We start from the raw sequence: 14,893 nt of genomic DNA on the forward strand, positions 1-14,893 counted from the left end.
CTTGTGAGCTTTTTTCTTTCTTAAAAAGAGTGCTGAATACCCTGTCTTTATTTATCAGGATTACATTCCTGAGGCTCTTTCTCTGCTACTCCATATTATATATATATATATATATATGCGTGTGTATATATGTATATATATATATATATATATATATGTATATATATATATATATACTGGGTACAAGAGTCCTGTCACTGGGGCAGTATAAGGACTTTATATATATATATATATATATATATATAATGTCCTTATACTGCCCCAGTGACAGGACTCTTGTACACAGTCTATATATATATATATATATATATATATATATAATGGGTGGAGCCATCTGAGGGGCGGGGCTAGTGCTCCCCCATCTTTAAAAGTCACCAGCCGCCACTGTGGGGAGTTTTCCCTGCTATTTCCGTTTCAATGCTATGAGCTATTTTTCATTTATAATAATAAAGCTTTGGAAAAAATTTAATTCGCTGATCCGATGCTTCTTTTTACATTTTTTCTCTCATTCTGTCAGAATTCTTTGTATCTTCCAGTTTCTTCAAAAGGACCTAGATAAGGGTTTATCTGTGAGTTCTATCATAGGCCAGATATCTGCTCTTTCTGTATTATTTCACAGACAGTTAGCCCGACTTCCAGAGCTTTCACTCAGGCTTTAGAAAGGATCTGTCATGTGGTCTGACTGATTTCATACCATACAATCTTCTCAGTTCGAACCAATGCATACCCTGGACATTAAACGTTTATCTTGGAAGGTTTTGTTTCTTCAGCCCCTGTCACAGCTGGGGTGATCCTTGATGATCTATGCAAAATATATATGTTTCAGAATCACAACTGCTGACTTATATGTAGTATCAGCCTTGGATCTTTTCTATATACGTATAAATTACAATAATATCTCTTTAAGTCTGTATAATTCGAAATATTCCACATAAGAACAGATAATTGTTTAAGCTGTAGTGTGTTGCTCGATTATATATGGAATTTTAGAGGACCTCAATATAAAATATAGCTGTAGTAGAAAGATGATGCATAGTTTGTTATGGTTGTAGCAAAATGTATCAACGTATGAGCATTTTTATCTCCCTTAATAAACATACCAAACACAAGGGTAAAACGTATTTCTTGTGAATATGTAAGAAGGGGATCTTGATATTAATCTGAAGTAACAAAACTAGATTGCGCAATATAAACTTCCAAACTGCAGATAACAGAACTTGTCAGCAGAGATGAACAACGCTGAATCTGAGATCGGATGGGCAGATGTGACGTCACGGCCCAGAGAAGGTATCGGAGCTCTCAACAGAGAACCGCTACGGTTTGTAGCCTAATCCCTGTGAGTGAGAGAGTTACAGAGCAGACCCAGGAGACGTCAGCTGGAAGAACAGCAGGCAGCAGTACTTTGCAATTCCAAGTAGAGATTATTACTTTAGTAATAAGATTCCTTCAAAGTCTTTAGTAGAATTAGAATAACACGAGCTAGTAATACATTCAACAGAAGCCTTGAAAAGTTACCAAGCAAAGAAGTAATTGACAAGGAGCTTTTTAAAGGTGATGAAAAAGGGGTGTGATTATAAAATTAAAGGTATATCCAGTACTGGGAACATGAACAAGAATGTTACAGCCCCGAAGGTATCTGAATTGTCGTCCTTGTCTTGCGATTCACCTTATTTGGCGTTTTATCAAGATAAGGCAGTCTTGCATACAGTGTCTGTTTCTCCCAATAGTAGTTTCTTCTGCTTACATCAATCAGGAGCTTGTGATGCACTTTTAATGTCCGAATCCTAATTTGGCTAAAGAACAAATGTTACATAATCTTGATGTGGTCAGGGCACTGAAGTTCTGTCAGTCTTCTAGCTTGTTTGTGCTTTATTCAAAGCATCAGAAGGTGACTTCTGTTTCTTTATCCTTGGTTAAGTAGTCTTATTTATCAAGTTACTTGCAGGTGGGTCAGCAACCACCTTCCAGATTACTGCTCGCTCTAAGTGTTCTGTTTCTACGTCCTGGACGTTTTAGAATGAGGCATCTGTAGAACAGATCTGCAGGGCTGCTATTTGTTCTTTACTACATGCTTTCCCAAACTTTTGCCACTTTGATATTTATGCTGAGGCTGAGGCTGCTTTTGGTAGGAAGCTCCTACAATCAGTTGTACCTGGTAAACAGGTGCCTGCATGTCTTCCTGTTTTCCCACCCTGTTTTTTTCGTGAACTTCTCAGCTTGGGTATTGGCTCCCAAGTGTAACCATTAGAAAGAAAACTTTTATTTATTCTAACCTGATAAATATTTATTGGTTGTGAGAGTCCACAAACCCACCCAGATTCCTTGGGAAGGCGGTAGTTCTGGTGTGCACCTCTTTACCCATGTATCTCTTTTTCTTTCTTTTACTCTCTCTTTCTTTTACTCTCTGTGGTTTTGGGGTGTCTTTGCCTCCTTCTGGTGGCCAGATGATGTTGTGGACTCTTACATCTAATAAAGAAATAGATTTATCAGGTAAGAATACATTTATGTTTTTTTTTTTTTTTCCAAAAGTAGTTTTTATTATAAGATAAACTTGTTAATGACAATAACATGTTAAACAGTTTCTTGTATATACATAGGTCTTTCTGAAATCATAGTGAAAATGCCACCATAAGCAAACACAGGTTATAACATATACCCACAAGGGTTTTTCGGTTTACAAGAACATATAGAAAAGGACATTATATTTTGACTGACCCTAGTTATAGTAATTGGTAGAATACAATAATCGTAGATATTCACTCAACATTGTAATAATTTCAACAAGTCAGTCTAGGGAAAACCATTACCATGCTTCTCTCAGTGACCCGACGGATCAGTTCCAGTGTGCATCTCCAGGCGGGGCAATCCGCCCCAGAAGAAATGGGAGAAGTAGAGAGTAAGGGTTGGGGTAGGGATAGTAAGTTGCATATTATAGGAAGAGAGGGTGGGGTAGAGGGGAACAGAAAAAGGAGGGGAGAGGATATGGGTCAGTGATTGCAGACAGAAGAGAGCAGATGGGGGGTCTTTAACAGAGGTCAGGTTCCGCCCATCTATCTAGAGTTTTCTTGGTAATGAAACCAAGGTTCCCAAATCTGCCAGTAAAGATCTTCTTTATCCATATTAAAGTAGTAACCCTGTTCTATCTTGGCATATATCTGTATTATGGAGGTGATAACTGTAATGTCTGGGGGCTGTGTCTGTTTCCAGGCTCTCGCTATCGCCAACTTAGTGGCCGCGAGAACAAAGATTAATAGTTTAGACAAGGGGTCCAGAATATTTCGCGGGAATATGTGTAGTAGAGCTATCTCAGGGGTAAGTGTTCTATTCTGCCCAAGAGTAGAACAGAGGGTAGACACTTGTGTCCACAGATGCTTTAACTTAGGACAGTCCCACCATATATGTATATCTGAACCTCTTAATTCGCAGTCTCTCCAACAGAGAGGGGATGTTGTAGGAAACATCTGTGAAAGTCTAGAGGGGGTATAATACCATTTCAGAAACAATTTCATATACGATTCTAGGGTGTTCGCGCAGTGTACTGTCTTCTTGGTTAGTGTCATTGCCATGTGTAGATCTTTGTCGGTAATTGGTCTGGACAAGTCTCCCTCCCAAGCTCTAAGTTGCCAAAGTCTGTCTTTGTTTGTGGACGACTGTAATAGGCTATAATGGAATGAGATAAGTTTAGGGGTCCTGACAGGGAGTTGCCACAATTTTTCCCAGGTAGTCAAAGGTCTATTGGGGCCTTTAGGGAATCCCCAAGACATCAGGAAAGCGTATAGTATAGAGTATTCAAAATTTAACCCACACGGGGGGTTTTGAATGACAGATCCTATATTGCTCGGGATGACCAAAGCGCCCGAGGGATATAGCTGGGAGATCAGTTTCAAATCCCAAACACCCCAGCGCTGCACATGTGTATCAGGCAGGGCTGCGAGCAAAGTGGGTAGAGATTGTACAGGAGATGGGTGTGGAGCAACTTCTGGTAGATTCCTAAGGGTATGCCAAATTTTCAAATTTTCTCTAACAATTACATTCTTTATTCCCAGAGTGTCTAACCGATAGTTAGGGATCCATGGCAGGTCAGCTAAGCCCAAACCTGTAGGGAGATCACAAGCCTCTATGATCTTCCATCCTTGCGGTTCACCCTTGTCTGCCCATGCTAAAATATGTGAGAGCCTGGCGGCCTCATAGTATCCGCGAATACTAGGCATAGCTACACCACCTTGTTCGTACTTTTTCTGAAGTATCTTTGCTGCAATACGAGGCTTAGATTTACCCCAGATATATTTTTGACCAAGAGATTGGAGCTTATCTATAAGGGCACTAGGAACATTGAGAGGGATGCAGCGAAAGTAATAAAGAATTTTGGGTAGAACCGTCATTTTGAAAGATGCTATGCGGCCCAGCCATGAGATCTCTTTAAAGTTCCATGAGGTGGTGAGCTCAGTGACCTCTTTAATAATGTCTGAGTAGTTTATAGCAAGTACGGCTTTCGGGTCTGGGCCAAGCTGAATTCCCAAGTGTCGGATGGTGGATTGTGACCATTGAAAGGAATATGATGTTCGCAGGACATCCAGTTCAAAAGCAGGAAGACCAACAGGCAAAGCCTCGGTCTTAGAGACATTGACCTTATAATAGCTATGGGCACCAAATTTGGAAACAAGATAAAGGAGGGCAGGTAGGGAGCCTAGTGGATTTGTGAGGAATAATGTCACGTCATCCACGAACAATGCTACTTTTGCAGTTTGTCCGGCAAACTGTACTCCCTGTATCGTACGTGAGTCTCTAATGGCTTGGGCCAAAGGTTCAATGGCCAGTGTGAAAATTAAGGGCGATAGGGGACACCCCTGTCTGGTACCGTTAGTGATACGAATTTCCGGAGAGGCAAAACCCAGGCCCTTAACAACCGCAGATGGACAGGAGTATAGGGCTCGGATCGCTGTTATCACTTCGTCTGGTATGCCGAATTGAGTTAGTGTGCACCACAGGTAATCCCATCTGACCCTGTCAAACGCTTTTTCTGCGTCTAAAGACAGGGCCAGCATGGGAAGTTTTAGACGAGACGCCTCTGTGAGGATGTCCAGCATTTTACGAGAGTTATCTGGCCCTTCCCTACCAAAGGTGAACCCGACCTGGTCAGAATGTACTACCTTCGGGAGTAAGGTATTGAGGCGGTTGGCCCAGAGTTTGGCATAGAGCTTTACATCTCCATTAATCAATGAGATTGGTCTGTAGCTGGTACATTGTGTTGGATCTTTGTTCGGCTTGGGAATAGGTAGAATTATTGCATGCAGATATTCTTTAGTAAACAGACCTGACTCTCGGGCCTCCGAAAAAACCTTGAGAAGGATTTTGTTTAAATCCGCCTTAAAGAGCTTGTAGAAGGACGCCGGTTACCCATCCGGGCCCGGGGCTTTATTATTTTGGGTATGCTTGATGGCTAAGTTAATTTCAGTTAGAGTGAATGGGGCCTTAAGCGTTTCTTTATCCTCCTCTGATAGAGTAGGCAAGTTAAGATTTTGTAGGAAATCCTTCACTTTTGGTATAGGGGATTCCTCACCAGCCATTGAAGGGTGGAGATGGTATAAATCAGAATAGTAGGCCGCAAAAGTTTGCCCAATTTCTTTGGGTGAAGAGACCGATGTAGTCCCTTGTTTAAGTGACAATATTCTAGCTGCCGCGGTTCTGCCTCTCAGTTTGTGTGCTAAGAGCGTTGAGGCTTTGTTACCCTGACAGTATAGTAACTTTTTGAATCGAGTATGGGATTCTTTTACTCTCTCCAGCTCCCTATCTGCTAGTTGTGCTCTAAGCGTTTTGATTTTATCAGCAAGGGGGCCCGATGGGGAATTCTTATTTTCTTGTTCTACCCATCGTAGTTCTGTCATAAGAAGGCCCAGAGGGGCTTTCAACTGATGCCTAAGCTTCGCCTGTCTCCGAATACAGATCCCTCTCACATACGCCTTCAGGGCAGCCCAAACTGTTTGGGATGGCATACCTGGAGTTTTGTTTAGTCTTAAGAATTCAATTATAGAGCTCTGGAGGGATGCCATAAAAGGTTTATCCTGGAGTGCTTGTTTAGGGAATTTCCAGCTAGGCCTAGACATGCTTGTTAGGTCAGTGGAGAGAGTAAACGTGAGAATATCATGGTTCGACCAAGCACAGACCTTTATATGTGACATTAAAACTCTGTCGAGTGTCCATGAGTCAGTGAAAAAATGGTCCAGTCTCGAGTAAGAGTGATGAGGTCTAGAGAAGTATGTGTAATCTCTGTCATTATGGTGGTACGCCCTCCAGATATCATAGAGATTGTGCTGGATTATGTGTTGACGAAATCTGTTGGCAGTATTTATGGTATATGCGTCAATTTTTTTTCCCCTCTGAACCTTCTTGTCTACTAGGGGGTCCCATACCATATTAAAATCACCCCCCAGAACCAGAGTTCCAGCCTTATGTTTCTCTATTTTAGACAGTATCCCTTTCAAGAAATTGGGTTGTGTTTGGTTAGGGGCATAAATATTTACCAGTGTGAATTAAATACCGTTAAGTTTACAGGTAAGTAATAGATACCTACCCTGAGAGTCTTTCTCTACATGAATATGCTCAAAATGTATAGTTTTATGTATGGCAATCGCTACCCCTCTAGATTTCTCAGAGTGAGAGGCTAAAATCACCGTGGGATAATCTGGGGTTTTATATGGGACCTGGGAGGATGCTAGCCAGTGCGTCTCTTGTAGAAAGATAATTTGTATTTTGAGAGCCTTCATGGTGTTTGTAAGCATACTTCTTTTGTCTTGTGAATTGAGGCCCTTAGCATTCAGTGTTGCAAAAGAGATATTATTGGGAATCAACATATTTGCAGGCCTAGGAAGCTGAAGGGGTGGGAAGGGAAAAGGTAGTGGAAAAAGAAATAGGATTTAGGTACAAAACTCACCCCGCCTGGATCTGCACACCCAAACGACTCCTGGTAGTCTCAAATTAATATGTTCTGGTCTATGTTCAGAAAGGTCTCAGGAGACCAAATTCCAAGGAGTCTATATCTTTTACCTGGAGGAAGAAGCACAATTAACCTGAGATTTATTTATGCGATATAAAAAGTATGACCTATATCGTTAAGATTGAACCGAGCTTACTCAGGTTTTTTTACTTAAAGCGTAAGTGTATTAACTAGTATGATGACCCGTCGGATCATCAAAAGGAGAAGCGTATCTAGGAATTAGACTAACTTCTCCAGTCCCCTTAAAAGGGGATATCACAAAAATAATTTGCGTATACGAGGGGGGGGCGGTACAAGTATATCAACCTGTATAAGTAGATTGACTATCTATGGGGGAGTTTGAACTTCAGGACAACAATCATAACTCAAATGAACTACCATAGTAACATAAGTTTACATTCAGTGCTATTGGTCTATTTTATGTTATAACCATATATTCAAATTCCAGTTGGAACTAGATTTGGTTTTGAACAATTCTTACTATACGTCTGTTAAACAGTTTGCAGCATAAACTATTTGGGGAGGAGGAGATACTCGCGACCCTCATCATTTGGAAAAAGGGTGTTTAGTAGACAGAGGCAAAACGCCTCAGGGCAGATTTTCTGCTTCTAACGAGAAATCTCGAGTCTCCTCCTCCCCAACATGAAACAGATATCTAAACAGAAACATAAATACACACAACGGAACCTGTAATGGCATATACATTGTTTGAAAGAGTGCTATCATATCACTTTCTGTCCCTCAGAAGAACAGCAGCGGGGGATATTTGTTTTCCTATAGGAAGCTTTTGTGGCCCAGGTGTGAAGTCTGGGGCTCCAGCTCGCAATTTAGGTTGAAGGGCCAGAGAGAGTGTATCAGAACCGGATGCATTAGGTATTGAGTCCCTTCTTGTTCTGGATTCAGGCGTTATCAGATCCCACTCTTTTAGTAAATCAAATCCCTCTTGAAGGGTGATAATGGTATGAGTTTCCCCATCTTTTGAGACTATTAATTTTGTCGGGTATCCCCATCTATATCTAATGTTTTCTGCTCTTAGGATTTGAGTAATGTTCCTGAAGGTTCTTCTTCTTTGCAGAGTGAAGCTTGAGATGTCTGGAAAGACCGAGATCTGCTGGAATTTAGCTGGCAGTTGAGGTTTATTGGCTAACTCCCTCATTATCTTCTCCTTATGGGTGAAAAAATGTATCCTAGCAAGGACATCTCTCGGCTTATCTTGAGATACCGACCTTGGTCTTGCCACTCTGTGGACCCTATCTAATAGGAAACTTGTCGGGTCGGTATCAGGCAGTATAGTCTTGCAAAACTCTAGGACATAAGGTTCCAGATCTTGTGAGCCAATATCTTCAGGTATCCCCCGGAACCTCAAATTATTCCGTCTGGACCTGTCTTCCATATCAGCCAGCTTTATCTCTAGATCTGATAGCTGGGTTGCCAAGCTCTGGGAATATGCTAGTAGATGAGCCTGATCAACCATAAGATCTTCTTGTTTGCGCTCTAGAGTTTCCGTCCGTTCCCCCAGTGACGCAATCTCTCTGCGCAGCTCCGCTGTAGAACCTTTTATTTCTTTAGTTAACGTGTCTTGAAGGAGGTTCATCCATTTGGTGAGAATATCAACAATAGATGTAGACATTGCTTCCGATGTGGGAGCTTGGGAATCAATGCTGTTATAAGATTCACTGTCATCCATCACAGAAGCAGAGTCTCGGTATGCCTGAGCTTTATTAGATGAATGGCCTTTAAAGAGGTCAGCCACTGTCTTCTTGGGTGGTTGAGATAGCTTTGGTCTTCTTTTAGAGTTTTGGGACATGTTACGTTTCCTATCCTCAGTTGGAGGAGTGTAGGCAACCAGAATTCAGTCAAAAATCGCACTGAAATGTGTAATAGCAACTATAGAGAGTAAATTGCAGAAAATTGTGACATAGTCCCCCTGATGTCAATCTTAGATTAGGCAGCCATGTTCAGCATGTTACCTACAGACAGGGAGAAGTGCAGCTATATATTGTGTATCAATGGTGTGTCCTGCTTAGCGCCACGCAAGAACTGGTTGTATAATGTCCGTGGTGTATACTCCCTCCAGGGAGCTTTGCCTTCGCTGGATGGGGCTTGGGTGTGACCTGCTGCAGTCTCACACAGCAGGAAAGGGGATGGAGAGTAAGTATAGCAGATGAGGTTAATCTCTCTTTTATAGACACTCTGTGAGTAAAAATGTTCTCTTGTTTTTCCTGAGATAGATATACAGCCGTCAATATAGAGAGTGTGACTTGGAATAGAAAGAAATTGTGTATTTCAGCTTGTAAGATTCCTGTTGTTGTAAGACAAGCTGCATGAGGGTCTTTATATAAGGTTATTTATTTATAGTGCAACAAAGTAACTTTATAAAAGTTCAAAGTTCAGAATACACCTTGGTATAAAAGGTATAAGTGGTAAAGGGTGGCCTGCAAAAACTGAATAGGTCTAAATGAGAGGCTAGAGTCGTTAATTAGTGTGATTTGCTCCACAGCAGGTTATAGTGGCCTCTGCCAACAGTGTGTCTCGTGCCGACCTTCAGGCCTTATTAGCACCTTGTGGCAAGTTTTAATGTGGGGGGCTGTGAATGTGGTTAATAACTTTTTAAATGCCCCTTAGGCAATAAAGTGCCTCAGCTTGATAGGTGTGTCACATATATTAGAATGTAAGGTCTGGATTGCCAAAGTTCTGAGCCTGCAATATGTCTAGATCTGAAGATATGAATGCTTAACAGTATGCAGGAAAAACACAGATTAGCAGCTTGTTATAGATAAGAATCGCCAGGAGAGCAGGGGATGTAGTTTCTTAAACCGTTATGTACCCGGTAAGCAGGCCCAGTTAATGGTCTTACACTGTGAACAGGGGCTAAACAAGTCTCTTATATAGGCTGATCGGAAGCTAGTTTAGGTGTAAAACGGAGGCCTCTGGGACAGGACAATATCTCTCACACCCCAAGACTCTTTTGCATGGGTTCTGGCGATCTCCTATGTATATGTGGCCTCACTATAAAAAGTGCGCAACAAGTATGGCGGTATTTTGCGCCTTTTACTCACAAGTCCCGATGATATGAGGATGGACTGCAGGCTTTAATGGAGATGTTCACTTGTCCCCCATTGATGCGAAGCTGTTATGGGGCTTGTGTAGCTGTAGTGGATCGTTGAGTTCCGGAATCCTGCTGAGCGGGTGAACTCGAACCCCAGATTAGCGCAGCCTGGATCTTCAGTTATACAGTCGCAGCTAGTGACCAGTGGGCAGACACTCCGGAGCGGATCCCCGACCATCCGGAGTGCGATGCCAGGTGTTACAGTCAGGAATTAGGCTGCAGGCAAATACATCTGCTCTCCTGCACCTTTGAACGTTATGCGCACGGTTCCTGTGCGGATTGTAGTTCCCGGTGTGGGCAGCCTAAGCAGGACCTTTAGAGCAATAAGGTGGGATAGAAGGGGGTATCTACCTGCTAATTTTTAGGCTGGGATTCACTTTATATTCCGTTAAGGCACAGAGCTAAGTCTAGATGCGACTGCACAGCATGGCGGTTAGCTCCGCCCCCCACATTTATGTTTTTTAGTACAATTAAAAAGTCCCCAAAAAATGTATACTTCTTAAGGAAACTTAAAAAATGTTGTTTGTCTTAAAAACTGCTCATTTGTTTTTATTCAGCCATCGAATCAGTTTTATCATCCTCTATTTTAACTTGGTATAGCTCTGATACATTATAATTAAAGGAGAAACTACACTGTATTCTGAGATCTGCAAATAAAATTCAGTGTCAACTTTTACCTTTTTACTTTTCAAGGATGAATAAGCAAGTCTGAGATATTCATCTCACCCTGGCTATTGTTATTATTATCGTAGGCCAAGGTTGAGAGATTTACGAAACTGGACAAACCTTTTTCTGACTAGTTTTTCTTCCAGGCTATTAAAATAGCAAACAGGAATACTTTTCTTATTTCACTTTTGGTATGATAAATTACACTTTAGTCACTCTTTGTAAATATATTTAATGGTTCGATTTTTACACTGCTTATTGTATTTGTTTGTTCATTGTCATCTTTGCCCCATGAAAAATTATTTACTTAATTTTGTTTTCTTTTTTTATATACTTTTATACGTGAATAAATTATTCTCTTCTAATCTCTTATATAAACCCTCTTATATAAACCCCAGTGCATGTAAAGAGTAGGTCAAAGGACCTCCTGCCAACAAGGAAAGCAATGCATCATAGAGTCATTGTACACACTAATGCACACAATATAAAAGAATAGCAATTACATCTACTACAATGATTTTTGCATGAACTATTAGGTGAAAGGTATTTAAATGTAAACAGAAATTAGCTTAATCATAAAACAAAATACCCAGGGTAATGTGAAAAAAGTATATTTGTTTAGCACAACAAAACCTGTTTTTTAACAAACTGCTGAAACACCTTCTTTCAAATGGAAAATGTACAATGTTCCTTTAAGTGTGATCTGAGTATAATTATATTATGAGGCTATGGGGCCAATTTATCAAATGTCTGTCCGGCATTATCCGCTCAACGGATCATGTCCAACAGACATCGCTGAATGCCGACAGCGTAACATTGCACAAGCAGTTCTGGTTAACTGCTTGTGCAATGCTGCCCCCTGCAGATTCACGGCCAATCGGCCTCTAGCAATGGGTGTCAACCCAATCGTATACGATCGGGCGGATTGATGTCCGCAGCCTCTGAGGCAGCGGACCAGTTAAGGAGCAACGGGATTAAGATCGCTGCTTCATAACTGCTGGAAATAGGGGCATCAGGGGCCATTCGGCCCTTGATAAATCGGCCCCTATGTGTAAAATCAGCTTGGGACTTTGGGATGGAGGGTTATACTATTTGACTACCCTCCTTGAATATCCCTAAAGCATAGTTAATAATGTGGTGCCCTTGTGGTGAGGTGTGGATAATAGTAGTATGTTTTCATTATTTGTCAATATACTCCCCATCCTGACCCCTTATTTCAGTCAAATATTACTTGGTCCCAGTTTTGTTGAAGAGAATTATGGCAACCCTAGGTCAAATGGGATAATTCTATACTCTCCTGGGGTGAGGTTTGTAAACACATCTGCAAATTATTTATATTTCACATGACAGGTGGTTTCAGGTGTAGCAGAGCATGGATGTAGAAGACATCTGAGACATACATTTAATATGGTATTGGACCAAAAAGTAAGTCTGCTAGAATTATGACAAGTAAATTATTCTCTTCTAATCTCTTATATAAACCCTCTTATATAAACCCCAGTGCATGTAAAGAGTAGGTCAAAGGACCTCCTGCCAACAAGGAAAGCAATGCATCATAGAGTCATTGTACACACTAATGCACACAATATAAAAGAATAGCAATTACATCTACTACAATGATTTTTGCATGAACTATTAGGTGAAAGGTATTTAAATGTAAACAGAAATTAGCTTAATCATAAAACAAAATACCCAGGGTAATGTGAAAAAAGTATATTTGTTTAGCACAACAAAACCCGTTTTTTAACAAACTGCTGAAACACCTTCTTTCAAATGGAAAATGTACAATGTCCCTTTAAGTGTGATCTGAGTATAATTATATTATGAGGCTATGGGGCCAATTTATCAAATGTCTGTCCGACATTATCCGCTCAACGGATCATGTCCAACAGACATCGCTGAATGCCGACAGCGTAACATTGCACAAGCAGTTCTGGTTAACTGCTTGTGCAATGCTGCCCCCTGCAGATTCACGGCCAATCGGCCTCTAGCAATGGGTGTCAACCCAATCGTATACGATCGGGCGGATTGATGTCCGCAGCCTCTGAGGCAGCGGACCAGTTAAGGAGCAACGGGATTAAGATCGCTGCTTCATAACTGCTGGAAATAGGGGCATCAGGGGCCATTCGGCCCTTGATAAATCGGCCCCTATGTGTAAAATCAGCTTGGGACTTTGGGAGGGAGGGTTATACTATTTGACTACCCTCCTTGAATATCCCTAAAGCATAGTTAATAATGTGGTGCACTTGTGGTGAGGTGTGGATAATAGTAGTATGTTTTCATTATTTGTCAATATACTCCCCATCCTGACCCCTTATTTCAGTCAAATATTACTTGGTCCCAGTTTTGTTGAAGAGAATTATGGCAACCCTAGGTCAAATGGGATAATTCTATACTCTCCTGGGGTGGGGTTTGTAAACACATCTGCAAATTATTTATATTTCACATGACAGGTGGTTTCAGGTGTAGCAGAGCATGGATGTAGAAGACATCTGAGACATACATTTAATATGGTATTGGACCAAAAAGTAAGTCTGCTAGAATCCCAATCTATGAATAGATTATGGAATCTTAACCACGGTAAACCCAGGATGGGTGGAAATAATGGAGAGGAGATTATATTGAATTGTACTACTTCACAGTAATGGAATCTTGAGACTATCCACCACTTTCTGGTCCATAAAGCAACTGCTTTCTCCAGAGTCCACAATAGCCCTTATATGATGACTATGTTGCTACCACTGTAATAATACAAGGATAGATAAGTGGGATGAGAATGGTTAGATGACTGAGAGCAACATCTTTGTTGGATTACCGCCACCTGTCTTTTTTCTATCTAGACTGTTGGCAGGTACAAGGCCAGGATTTCCACCGTGGCCAGCATAATTAAAGGGAATGTCACCTATTCTCTGTATCAGACAGAGGCCCATGTATGAGACTTTTTTTTTGCAAGGTTGCTCGCAGTGTTGCTGTACCATGTGGTTGAGGCTTAAGGATGTTGTGAGACAGAAATCTTTCTGCATCATTCTCAATCTCTATGGTCTATGCAGATAACCATTCCAATGTATTAGAGCCCTCCAAGCCGGCTAGTTCCTCTTTAAGGAAATCAGAGAGCCCCTCACGGAATTGGTCAAGCAGTGCAAATTTGTTCCACTCAGTGTCGGCAGATAAGTACCAGAATTTGCCAATATATTCCTCTATTAGTCTTTTTCCCTAGCTCAAGGATCTGAAGGAACATTATGCTGTAGAGCAGGTGTGTCAAACTGGCTTTATTTGCAAAGAATCTATTAGTGTTGCCAAAGAATATAACGTTAAAAGACACTTGACACAATTCACAAACAACAAACATAGCAATGGCAAGATATGTACGTAGTGTGTGGCCCGCGTGAGTTGCACTTGTATGGAAAATGGCCCACAACTCAAATGATTTTGACACCCCTGCTGTAAAGAAACGGTATGGATCATCATATAATAAATCCATGGCAAGTAAGAAAGGAGTCAGGTGAATTTAGTTTGTTACTGTTAGAATTAATTAGTTGTTAGTTCATAGTTGTGGTCCACCAAATAGCAAATAATATTGCAAACCTTTTAAAAGTCTGAAGCATTTCCTGTGTGTTGGTAGCTAGTTTCTACAACCTCTGCAGGTTCCATCTTTGTAGGCTTGGACATTATTTTCAGGGGTAAACATACCTCTTTTACTTGTTTAGAGGTAGTGGAGAGGGGGTTTTGCAGGTAGAGAGATAGAGCAAGTCCGGATGAAACCAGAAGTATATCCAATCAGAAACCAGTAAGGACAAGGCAAAAGAACAGTCAAGATAGCCAAGCCAGGATTCAATGCCATTAATCTGTCCAATCAGCAAACATAGCAGGTAAGGGCAAAGCAATAGAGCAGTCCAGATAGCCAGGGGCCATTGTCAGTAATCAGTCTAATCATCAAACACAGCAGGTAAAGGCAAGGAAATAGAGCTGTCCAGACAGGGTCAGCGTTTGGTAATAGGCAGCCGCCTTAATGCGCACCAGCTGGGGGGCGCTGAGAGAACAGTGCTGACTGCCAAGGATTTAAATTTATTATTTATTAAATTGTTTGTTGTGTGGTGTGGAACTTGTGTTGTCGATCGTTGTCG

The sequence above is a fragment of the Bombina bombina genome, chromosome 1, assembly GCF_027579735.1.
Source record: "Bombina bombina isolate aBomBom1 chromosome 1, aBomBom1.pri, whole genome shotgun sequence".
Lineage (NCBI taxonomy): Eukaryota > Metazoa > Chordata > Amphibia > Anura > Bombinatoridae > Bombina > Bombina bombina.